A 13,035-nucleotide genomic window follows, 5' to 3' on the forward strand; every position below is an offset into this window, starting at 1 on the left:
GGTATGGCACACCTGTGAGGTGGGATGGATTATCTCAGCAAAGGAGAAGTGCTCACTATCACAGATTTAGACTGGTTTGTGAACAATATTTGAGGGAAATGGTGATATTGTGTATGTGGAAAAAGTTTTAGATCTTTGGGTTCATCTCATACAAAATGGGAGCAAAACCAAAAGTGTTGCGTTTATATTTTTGTAGAGTATAAATAAATAAATAAATAAATTGCAACAATACAAGGAATACATGTCACCATTGAGTCAAAGAACAGTAATTTCACAGCCTTTAAGCAAATCATCAAAAACAAAGCTTTGACATAATAGATTAAAAACATCTAAATACATAATAGATAAAATGTGAACATAATGTAACCTGAAATTTCCAAGATGCTTTTAATTATTATTAAATAATGGGGGTGAAAGTATTGGCATTTGATAAGCTTGTTTCTCATGGCGATAATAATATGTGGTCAGCGGCGACATCTAAAATTTCTTTGGGGGTGGTGGTGGTGGTGGTGGGGGGGGGGGCAATTGATGTAGTGATAGCTAAAGTGACCAGTTCTGTAACTAACATATAGCCAAGGTTGGGTAGGAGTACTCTGAAAGAATACATGTGGATTACATGTATGTATGTACATACAATTGGATTACTTGTAATCTGATTACTTTTGGATTACATTTCAAAGTAATCCTACCCAACCTTACATATAGCTAATGAGAGAATTTGTTACAATGTCTTGTGCAGTTTTGTCATCCAGCTGACTTGCCGTTGTTTGGTTATCTCATATAACAATAGTACCAGCAACCACCAGATTGCAACATCCCATCAGCAGAACAGTCACGTTTCAGAATGCCATCACAGAGGCTACCTTTGAACGTCTATTAAATTCCTTCAAACCTCACAGCTTCAATGTGGAAAACCACATGATGAACACACTGGGTCAAAAGCTTATTTTCAGAAGAAAAAAATGACACTGAATACTCTAATGTTGTTAATGATTTTAAATAATTGTTGACTGACGAGGTGATGTTATTTATCTCAGTCACAGGGGAGTAGTCATTGTTTTTCTGTTACTGCACACAAATTGCCATTAAACGCAACATGCTGTAATATAGTCATTTTTCCCTTTATTTATTTTTTTCTTTTACTTTAATGCTGCGTTTACACATAGGCAAGACGCGTTACGCATGTCATATTTGCATCATTCCTGACATTCTTAATGTGACTTAACGCATCTGAATAGGTTTCTTAATAGTGCGTGTTGGTGCATGATTTTCATGGAGCATATTTTTGTCTGTCAAAAAAACTTCCACGAATGTCACACACTACCCTCATTTCGCCTCATGTTGTGGAGGTCGCAACTGAGCGTGTTGATCCATCTTGATTAGTGGTGATCCTTAATAGAGCATGACAGTGTTCTTCTCTGACATGTGCACAATTAAACCCTGCTGCACCGCATTCATTTTCATTGCTGCAGTATGCTGAAGAAGGACAGATACGCCAAGTCAGCTAAAAGTCTCGTTCCAATGCACATCAGTTCCACCTGCTGCATGTGCCTGATGTTTGGAAAACGAACGAGATGAGAGCCACGTGGAGCCACACATCTGGCTCTCAGTCTCCTCCTCCTTTCTGCACCACTCTATGGCACAGAGCCCAACTAAGCATGCAATCACAAAGATCTTCTGCTGTTGATTTTGAGAAGCAAACTGGAGCGATCTGAATTGTTCAGTAACTGATGGTTGAATGAATATGGGGGTGTGTATGTGGAGACAATTCGCCTCATTCATAACATGATAGAACTTCACGATGCCCTGTTATGCGCAACAGCTCGGAACATTATTCTTAACTGTGCGTAATGGTTCCTGATAATTCTCCAGCAACACGTACCATTAATCGTAACGGGTGGTAACAGGTTGCAGCAGTTCCTGAGGACACCTGACACCTCTGCCCCGAAACATCACATTCGTGATCAGCAGCCAAGAATGTATACTTCGTGGCATTCGTTACGTGCTGTCATTGGGCCTCATGTATCAATGTTGCGCACTTGTGGCGTAAATTTACGGCATAAACTTGAAATACACCAAAGTCGCCGTGACATGTATCAAGCAGTGCGCACCTGCCCATTTCCGGCGTACGCCTGACGTGATCTTGATAAATGCGGCGGGTGGAAACAATCGTAATTATAATAAACACGCCCATAAATATTCATACACACCCTCATTTTACGACATGGAAGCCGGAAAGACGGCAATGAAAAAGAACTCCACCAATCACGACGCGTGCCAATAGAGTGTCAAAAGCAGCTGTCGTATCAATTGTTTTGAAGTATAATCAAAAAAGTGTTACAGTGGTCCCTCGTTTATCGCTGGAGTTACGTTCTAAAAATAGCCCGTAACACATGAAACCGCGACGTAGTCAGCGTTATTTTTTACAATTATTATAGACGTTTCAAAACTGTAAAACCCCTCACTACACAGTTTATACACTTTCTCAAACAGGCATGAACATTTTCTCACTTGTCTCTCGTGTGTAAACACTCTCAAAGTTTAAACCTTAGTAGGAAAATAATACCAAACTGTTTTCAGGCCCAAACATTTGTTTGAGAAATAAAAATAGAACGTTTTCCTATAAATAATTATGATGGCATTTAGAATATCGAATTAATTTTAACGATCAACAACGAGGTCGGACACATAAGAAATGATTAATAGTGACTGACCAGTATTTCACAGATCGGGCCTCTGTGTCCTGACGCCGCGCCTTTTCCCACTCACATCTCACTGCAGCAGGTGTTTGTTTCTGTGTGACAAACACAGTTATGAGTAGTTGTTGGCGCTCTTTTTGCTTCTGGGCAACAAGATTCTTATAAACAGATACGCAGAACACAGAACACTGTAAAAAAAAAAAGGCATGCAAAATTGGACTAAATACTCCGCAAGACTCTGAGGCCACTACAGGTGAACGGCGTTATAGCGAGGGACCACTGTATTCTCTTTTCACATGTCAATAATTCTTGACATGTGGATATTTGCTCGCTCAATTAATAAGACACGCCTAATCTGTCAGATTTCTTTATTTTTTAAATGTATTTCTGTATTTATTTTATTGTGACAACCAAATGGAGACGACAAAACCTGGTTGCAGCACGGGCGAATTAAGGGAATGACGGAACTAGCTACAGTTGTTATTATCAATTTCATAGTCTAAAACGATCACACCACATGAAGTTAAGCTCAGCGCTGCTGTGGCTCCAGGCTCGAAGTCTGGAGAAAGGAGAGCAGCACTTTCCTTCCTGTCAGTGCTGTGGCCACAGATCGTGCTCCATAACGATCCCGCAAAGGCGGGATTTGTATTGATTATTATGTAGTATAATCAGGAAAGTGTTATTTATGTAACATATGCATTGATTTGTATAATGGCACTGTTTATCAATCAATCAATCAATTTTTTATATAGCGCCAAATCACAACAAACAGTTGCCCCAAGGCGCTTTATATTGTAAGGCAAGGCCATACAATAATTATGTAAAACCCCAACAGTCAAAACGACCCCCTGTGAGCAAGCACTTGGCTACAGTGGGAAGGAAAAACTCCCTTTTAACAGGAAGAAACCTCCAGCAGAACCAGGCTCAGGGAGGGGCAGTCTTCTGCTAGGACTGGTTGGGGCTGAGGGAGAGAACCAGGAAAAGACATGCTGTGGAGGGGAGCAGAGATCGATCACTAATGATTAAATGCAGAGTGGTGCATACAGAGCAAAAGAGAAAAAACAGTGCATCATGGGAACCCCCAGCAGTCTACGTCTATAGCAGCATAACTAAGGGATGGTTCAGGGTCACCTGATCCAGCCCTAACTATAAGCTTTAGCAAAAAGGAAAGTTTTAAGCCTAATCTTAAAAGTAGAGAGGGTGTCTGTCTCCCTGATCTGAATTGGGAGCTGGTTCCACAGGAGAGGAGCCTGAAAGCTGAAGGCTCTGCCTCCCATTCTACTCTTACAAACCCTAGGAACTACAAGTAATCATGTTGATCACCTTCATTTTAATGTGGATTCCAGCGCTGGTTCATTTTGGTGTATAATTTACGCCACCTCTCGACCTGGTGTATATTTTCAGCACAGCGTACGCCAACGACCACATTGATAAATGCCAAGTAGCGCAGCCGTTTTGGCGTACACCCCATATACGCTCAAATATCGCCATGCGCAACGTTGATACATGAGGCCCAATATGTGTAAACGCAGCATTAGTGTATTTGGTCATGTGAGGATGGATAATGGTGAAATGTAGCATCTTACATACAAACCTCAGTTCAAGTCTCTGGAGTTTTTATTCAATAGTTACATTTATTGCAGGTTTTCTGCTTTTATTCATTATTAAACTCTTACTGTATTTCTATATTGTATTTTGCAGCTTCATTAATTTTATGTGTGTCATTATTGTGTATTCCAGCCTTTGTATAAACCTGTAGTGGCCAAGCGGTTGAGTGCAGTTGTTTCCAGTGGGGAAGGTTCTCAGTTCCCATTCTCCATGTAATGTGGAGTTATGTCAGGAAGGGCATCCGGTGTAAAACGTGTGCCAAATCAACATGTGGTTCTGCTGTGGAAACACTGAGCGAAAACAAGGGAGATGCCTAAAGGACTTACTTATAACTTTACAACCCAGCAATATTTGTGCATTACTAGCTGGGGTAGGTGGGCTAACTGGCACGGAGGATCCATTTTATATAAGGCCACATGTGGCCTTATATAAAGGCCACATCTTAGCAGTCATTGTGTAAAAAGAGGGGTACACCCTGGACAGGCTGCCAGTCTGTTGCAAAACTGACACAAACACATTTACTTGTGTTCATTTTAGATTCACCAATTCAGCCACGCAACACAGGGAGAACATGCAAGCTCCAACCATAAAAAACCAGGGCCCGTATCCACAAGGCATCCTAAGGCTCCGTGGCAGCACAGTGGCTTAGTGGTTAGCAGTTGTCTCACAGCAAGAAGGGCATGGGTTCGAGTCCCACCTGTGGCCTTTCTGTGTGGAGTTTGCATGTTCTCCCTGTGTTTGCGTGAATTTCCTCCAGGTGCTCCGGTTTCCTCCCACATTTAAACGACATGTAGGTCAGGTGAATTGGAAAATTTATAACTGTCTAGGTCTCCCTTGGAAAAGAGGTCTTGATCTCAATGGGACTGTTGTTCATTCAGCTGCTCCCTGTTGTGTGGGCCGCTGAAGAGGAGGTACTGCTGGCCCACCACCACCAGATGGCGCCCTGCTTGGAGTGCGGGCTCCAAGCATGAGAGGGCGTCGGACCTACTGAGAGTGACAGCTGTCACACATCAACACCAGCTGTCACTCATCAACCATCCTCCATAAAAGCCGGACTGCAACTCCACCTCCCCGCCGAGAAATCAGCTACCATTCAGGTAACCTTCTCTGCTGTGATTTTTCTGAGACTGAATATTGTTTTGTGTGCAGCCGTTTTCCTGTGGTAACAGTCTGAAGCTGGATTGGCGGAAAGTGTGAGCGCGACGTCTTCGCCTCTCACTCCTTCCAGGGAAGTGACTGACAGGAGCTGCACGGGTGATTCGGTGTCTGCAGGTGGAGGTTTTCCCTCCTGGAGGAATTAAGCTCTGTAAGATTGCTGGGTGTATATACACACACCCACCATTTACTGTTTTTGTTTCTGCCAGCAGTACCGGGTCTGACTGAAGACAGTGGCCACCTGGGGCGCAGGGCTTGGCGGCTCCGGTGTACTTCAGATCCGTTGGCGGTGGAAGCTGTGTGGGATCCAGCTCTTCGCTGGCCAGACGTCTTCTATCTTCGAGCCTGCCCACACGTCACCTTGTGTATGATTGACGATCCACATTCTCTGTCATTGTCTATCTTTCGTTGTGCGATTCACAACATTAAATTGTTACTTTTTGGCTTATCCATTGTCCGTACATTAACGCCCCCTGTTGTGGGTCCGTGTCATGACACCTTCCCAACACTCCCAGTTTTGTTCGCAGTTGTCACAGCAGATACAGTCAGATCCGCATTGGTAATTGGCACAGGTTTTCGCCGGATGCCCTTCCTGACACAACTCCAGTTTTACCTGGAGAAACACACACAGCCGCTGGTGTTCCAAAGAGGTCTCCCCTCCAAGTACTAACCAGATCCTGCTCTACGTAGGTTCTGTGATCTGACAGGATCAGGCTTATGGGACTAACTTGGTTAAATAAAGATTAAATTAAAACGCTAAAAGGAGCTCCTAGAATTCTTAGACATTTCTTAGAATTTTCCCTTGGTAAGATAAAACTTGTTCACACAGCACCTTTGGCCTTAAGTGAACTCCTAAGGTGCCAAACTATTAAAAGGAAGGAGGAGGACTTTTGAGAAAATGGCAGAAAAGACAAAGAGGAAGGAGAGACATTCTTCATATGTTGAATTGCAGTCATTCAGCAACATGCTACCGGCTTGATCATGCAGTGATATTGATAACGATTGTGGTTGACCTAACCAGGAATGAGCTTACTTTTCCCACCCAGTGTAGTAACATAATAACACCTGAGATGAAGGTCATCACAAGATCGCGATACCTGGCTACGGGAACTGTTTGGGAACTGAGGACACTAATTGTTGAAGCTTTGTAGGTGGAATTCTTTCCCTTGCTTGCTTGTACGACTTCAGTTGTTCAACAGTCTGGGGTCTCCGTTGTCGTATTTTGCACTTCATAATGTGCCACACATTTTCAATGGATGACAGGTCTGGGCTGCAGGCAGGCCAGTCTAGTACCCACACTCTTTGCACTTGTAGATGTAGCTACGAACTGTGTTAACTGACATTGGTTTTCTGAAGTGTTCTTGAGCCCACGCAGTAAGATCCTTTACACAATGATGTGGATTTTTAATGCAGTGCCGCCTGAGGGATTGAAGGTCACAGCATTCAATGTTGGTTTTAGGCCTTGCTGCTTACGTGTAGAAAGTTCTCCAGATTCTCTGAATCTTCTGATTATATTATGGACTGTAGATGATGGAATCCCTAAATTCCTTGCAATTGAAAATTGAGAAACATTGTTCTTAAACTGTTGGACTATTCTTTCATGCAGTTGTACACAAAGTGCTGATCCTCGACCCATCTTTGCTTGTGAACAGCTGAGAATTTCGGGGATGCTCCTTTCATACCGAATCATGACACACAATTACTGTCCTCAGTTTCCAAATTGTTATTGAGTGTTGTTAGAAGGAAAGATGATGTAACACAGTGGTAAACATACCACTGTCCCAAATTTTTTGAAATGTGTTGCGGGCATCAATTTCAAAATGAGCAAATATTTGAACAAAAACAATAAAGTTTATCAGTTTGAACATTAAATATCTTGTCTTTGTGGTGTATTCAATTGAATATAGGTTGAAGAGGATTTGCAAATCGTATCCTGTTTTAAATGTCCAACTTCATTGGAATTGGGATTGTAAATACATATGTTTATTTATATATAGGTAAATATATAGGTATATATAGGTATATAGGTAAATTATATATATATATATATATATATATATATATATATATATATATATATATATATATATATATATATATATATATATATATGAGGTCTGTCAATAAAGTAACGGTCCTTTTTATTTTTTTCAAAAACTATATGGATTTCATTCATATGTTTTTACGTCAGACATGCTTGAACCCTCATGCGCATGTGTGAGTTTTTCCACGCCTGTCGGTTACGTCATTCACCTGTGAGCACGCCTTGGGAAGGAGTGGTCCCGCCCCCTCGTCGGATTTTCATTGTCTGGAAATGGCGGAATGAAAAGGACTTTTTTTCCATCAGAATTTTTTCAGAAGCTGTTAGGGACTGGCACCTGGAAACCATTCGAAAAATTTATGTGGCTTTCGGTGAAAATTTTACAGGCTTCACAGAGAATAAGGACTGTTACTACAGCTTTAAGGACAGCTTTAAGGACTGCTTTAAGGACGGTCGGCGCTGCGCTCCGAGCTGCGATGACGAGACAGAAAACACCAGATCATTTCTAAGCTGATGGCTCTGTGGATACGAGACCGTCGTGTGCTCTTTCTCTGGTTATCACAAGAGCTGGACATCAGCCATTTTCCATCAGATTTCACTTTTAACAAGAGATTTTGTCATGGAAAGCCGCGCGGAGGCTTTGTGCATAACGACCGATTCGCTGTGGAAGCAAGACAAAGGAACACCTCTGTTTCGGAGTGTTAGAGGACAAGTTTGGACATGCCCAGCTCTCCACAATTTCTCTGATACTTACTGGACTGGTAAGCATTGAAAGCCGAGATAGGCATGTCCAAACCTGTCCTCTAACACTTGGAAACGGAGGTGTTCCTTTTTTTTGTGGGCAGTCTAAGGCACACCTGTGCACTAATCATGGTGTCTAATCAGCATCTTGATATGGCACACCTGTGAGGTGGGATGGATTATCTCAGCAAAGGAGAAGTGCTCACTATCACAGATTTAGACTGGTTTGTGAACAATATTTGAGGGAAATGGTGATATTGTGTATGTGGAAAAAGTTTTAGATCTTTGAGTTCATCTCATACAAAATGGGAGCAAAACCAAAAGTTTTGCGTTTATATTTTTGTTGAGTGTAGAACAAAAATGTAAACACAAAACGTTTGCTTTTGCTCCTATTTTTATGAGCTGAGCTCAAAAATCTCAAAGATGGCAGCACAGTGGATTAGTTGTTAGCACTGTTGCCTCACAGCATGAAGGTCATGGGATCATTTCCCACCTGTGGAGTTTGCATGTTCTCTCTGTGGTTGCGTGAGTTTGCTACGGCTTCCTCCTACATCTAAAGACATGCAGGTTAGGTGAATTGTAAACTTAATAATTGTCCAGGTCTCGCTTGTAAAAGAGAACTCAATCTCCATGGGTCTAACCTGGTTAAATTAAATTAAAAGATCTAAAACATTTTCTTTATACACAAAAGACCTATTTCTCTCAAATATTGTTCACAAATTTATATCTGTGTTAGTGAGCACTTCTCCTTTGACAAGATAATCCATCCCATCTCACAGGTGTGGCATATCAAGAATCTAAACAATTTATGAATACATTAAGACAGTAAATTAACATAAAATTATTATAATTATTATTAGTAGTAGCAATAGTAGTAGTATCAGTAATAATAATAATAATAATAATAGTTTTTTAACAGCTCAACACACAGATCTATTTTTTTTGAAACAATTATCCTCAACCAAACAATTTAATGAATCCCCATGCTGTCCTTTTACGTCATCCAAGCTTGTAAAACTGTGAGTGAGGTGCTTTTTTGTTTGGTGGTGCCACGACACGTATCAGTGATGAAATATGAGCCTGTCAGTGTCAATATAATGTGACATTCTTTTCTGGTCTTGGCAGAGACCTCTTGAAATCTCTTCTAACCTTTTGCAGTGTAAGTGTTTCGTGCCTTCACATCCTACTTCAATCATTTTGTGTGACTATATTAAATCAGTGTTTGGTATTTGGAAGAACAGCATTGACGTTCTTTGTGTAAGAGAAATGGGAAATATGTCAAGGTAATGTTTCTTGTGTGAACATTGTTTCAACTAAATCAAATGACTATAGAATCAAAAGGCTTGCTGTCAGTGACAAGTACAAAGGACTTGGCAATCCTATGGAGACGTTTAGCTTTATTCAACAAATTGTTTGTTTTTATGGCCTGTAGGTCTTGTGTTGTTGAGTGTAATTGTTCATGCCTCAATAAGAATAGGGAAAAAGTAATTCTTCAAAGACAAATGAAATAAATCCATTCTGTGTTGGCCATTGAGATAAAAAACAAACAAACGTATGGTGTATCACATCATTCTATAGAGATTTTTGCTGCTCCCTTTAGAGAAGGATAAAGGACCAAGTCTTTAGCATCCCAGTACTAGTGAAGAATTACTGTAGACTCAAAAAACTGACTCATTGGATTAGCTTTCCATCTAATAAATATATATGTAGTCCCATCCATTCATCCATTCATTTTCTTTCGCTTCATCCGAGGTCAGGTCGCGGGGGCAGCAGCTCAAGCAAAGCCACCCAGACCTCCCGATCCACACACACCTCCCCCAGCTCCTCCGGCGGACCCCTGAGACGTTCCCAAGCCAGCTGCAAGACATAGTCCCTCCAGCGTGTCCTGAGTCTTCCCCGGGGCCTCCTCCCAATGGGACGTGCCTAGAACACCTCTATGTCATCCCAACTAAATTAAATTAAATTCACTTGCATGGATGTGTTTTATTTGAGCTGGGGCTACATGTATTTATTAGATGGAAATACTGCACATAATTGAATTGAGTTCATCCAGTGAGTCATTTTTTTTGAGTGAGACTTGATGCTGACCACAATGTTTCTGTGAAGGCTTTCACTTGTCCAGGTGGTTTCCATAGTAGAGAAGCTTGAATCGTCCTCGCGTCAAGCAACCCAGTCCAGTCTACTATTGATGCTGACCTGTTACCGAAGCTGACAACTACATGTCTTTAGTACTCTGTTTCTTCAGAGGATCCTTGGGAATGCCTATAATGAATTTAGCCCAAACCCAATGTCCTCCCATTGCCCTATGACTTTACCATTTCCCTTCCTTGTGTGCATTCATGTGAATGTACCTACGTGAACATGGAAAATGAAAGAGCAAAGTGGTTGGGCAAAGGGAGAGTATTGAGATTGAGCAGTTGGGTCAAATTAAGTGTTACTTAAGGAGACTAAGATCAGAGGTTTCACTTGCATTGAAGGCTCCAGGCTGTTCACAAACAGACAAAAGGTAAATGGTAAATGGACTGCATTTGTATAGTGCTTTACCATCTGCATCAGGCACTCAAAGCGCTATACAGTAATGCCTCACATTCACCCCGATGTGAGGGTGCTGCCATACAAGGCACTCCTTACACACCAGGAGCAAAAGGGGATTAAAGACCTTTCCCAAGGGCACTTAGTGATTTTCCAGTCAGGGTGGGATTTGAACCGAGGATCTTCTGGTCTCAAGTCCAACGCCTTAACCACTAGACCATCACCTCCCCCAGACAAACAAACAAAGAAACAATCAAACGGGGTGAAAATGTTACATGTTCCAACTTCATTGTCAGAGGTAATAACTGGAAAGCTTACTTTCTTCTGAACAAAAAGAGCCAAACATGAACTTTCTGCAATATACCAAGATTCAACAAAAGCACAACAGCCTCCAGGCTAAATGAAAATTTAGTAAGGTATATCTTATACGAGGTCTATTAGAAAAGTATCCGACCTTATTATTTTTTTCAAAAACCATATGGATTTGAATCACGTGTGATTGCGTCAGCCAAGCTTGAACCTTCGTACGCATGTGTGAGTTTTTTTACGCCTGTCAGTTGCGTCATTCGCCTGTGAGGAGTGGTCCACCCCTCTCGTCATTTTTTTCATTGTTTAGGAATGGCTCAGAGACTGCCGCTTTGCTTGATCAAAATTTTTTCAGAAACTGTGAGGGACATCAAAGTGGACACCATTCGAGAAATTCAGATGGTTTTTGGTGAAAGTTTTATGGGCTTCAAAGAGATTATGGAGTGTTACTGTCGCTTTAAGGATGGCCCAGAGCAACTGGTCATGCGCCGCGCTCCGAAGCCGCCATCGACAGGCTGAGCGACCATTTCATTTCTAAACGGATGGCTGTATGGATCCGTGACCATCGTGTGCAATTTCTCTGGTTATCACAAGAGCTGGACATCAACCATTTTCTGGCAGATTTCACTTTTAACAAGAGATTTTGTCGTGTCCGCTCCTCTTTCCATGACAAAAACTCCTGTAACAGTGGAATGTGCCGTTCATTTCCAAACTGGATGCTGTGTTTTATCCGGGATGTAATCTGCCTAGCACAGGAATTGTGAAAAGACGTGGACATCAGCACTTTTTCAGCACATGGAGACAGACGTGCGAAGGAATTCCGCACGTCGCGGAGGAATTCCGCACGTCACGGCGGTGCCGCATGGCACAAAACAACGCCGTGATGAAGCCTCACAGGACATGTTCTGGCATGTCCAGGCACATCCACAATTTCTTGGATAATCACTCGATGGAAAAATCACCGACAGCTGTCTGAATGACATCTCAAAGCCGTCCTGTGAGACCAAAACGGAGGTGGTTTTGTCTCGTTCCAGTAGCGAATCGATCATGACGCGCGAAGCCTCCGCTCGGCTTTCCATGACAAAATCTCTTGTTAAAAGTGAAATCTGTGTTGTGAAAGTGTAGGAACACGGACCCACAACAGGGGGCGCAAATGAACGGACAATGGAGGAATCAAATAACACTGTTTTTACTGTTGTGAAAACAGGCACAACAACACAGCCGATTACAATATTGAGACTGAGTCCAATAACAACGGTGTCGTGTGGGCAGGCTCGACGATAGGAGACATCTGTCCAAGTCGAACCGGAACCAACCCGATTTCCTCTGCCACCGAACCCCGGGAATACTGGAGCCGCCAAGTCCCGAATCCCCAGGTGGCCACTGCCTCCGCTCGTCGGATCCGGTACTGCTGGCAAGGAACAAAAACAGTCAGGTGTGGATGCGGCTGCACCCAGTAACACGGAGGGTGGAGAGTCCACCTCCACCTCTCGTTAACAACGATACAGGAGTGTAGGAAGGTGAGTACTTATCCAAAAGTCGTTCAGTAGTCAGCTGTCCTACAAATGCTCCACAAGAAATACAACAATGGTTAGTTATATGTATGGGCAGAGATTGTTACCTCTTTGGTCAGGCGATATCTCGGCAAATGAGGTGGAGATGCCGTCCTGCTGATATACCTCCGTATTGATTGGGATCAGCTGTCTCCAGTGATGGATGACAGCTGTCGTCCTGGCTGCTCCCGTAAGGCGGCAGCGCCCTCCGGTGCCTGGAGCCCGCACTCCAGGCAGGGTGCCCTCTAGTGGTGGTGGGCCAGCAGTACATCCTCTTCAGCGGCCCACACAACAATCTGCAGGAAAATGGTTGATGTCCAGCTCTTGTGATAACCAGAAAAATTGCACACGATGGTCACGGCTCCATACAGCCATCCATTTAGAAATGAAATGGTCGTTC

This window comes from Thalassophryne amazonica, chromosome 2, assembly GCF_902500255.1.
Source record: "Thalassophryne amazonica chromosome 2, fThaAma1.1, whole genome shotgun sequence".
NCBI lineage: Eukaryota > Metazoa > Chordata > Actinopteri > Batrachoidiformes > Batrachoididae > Thalassophryne > Thalassophryne amazonica.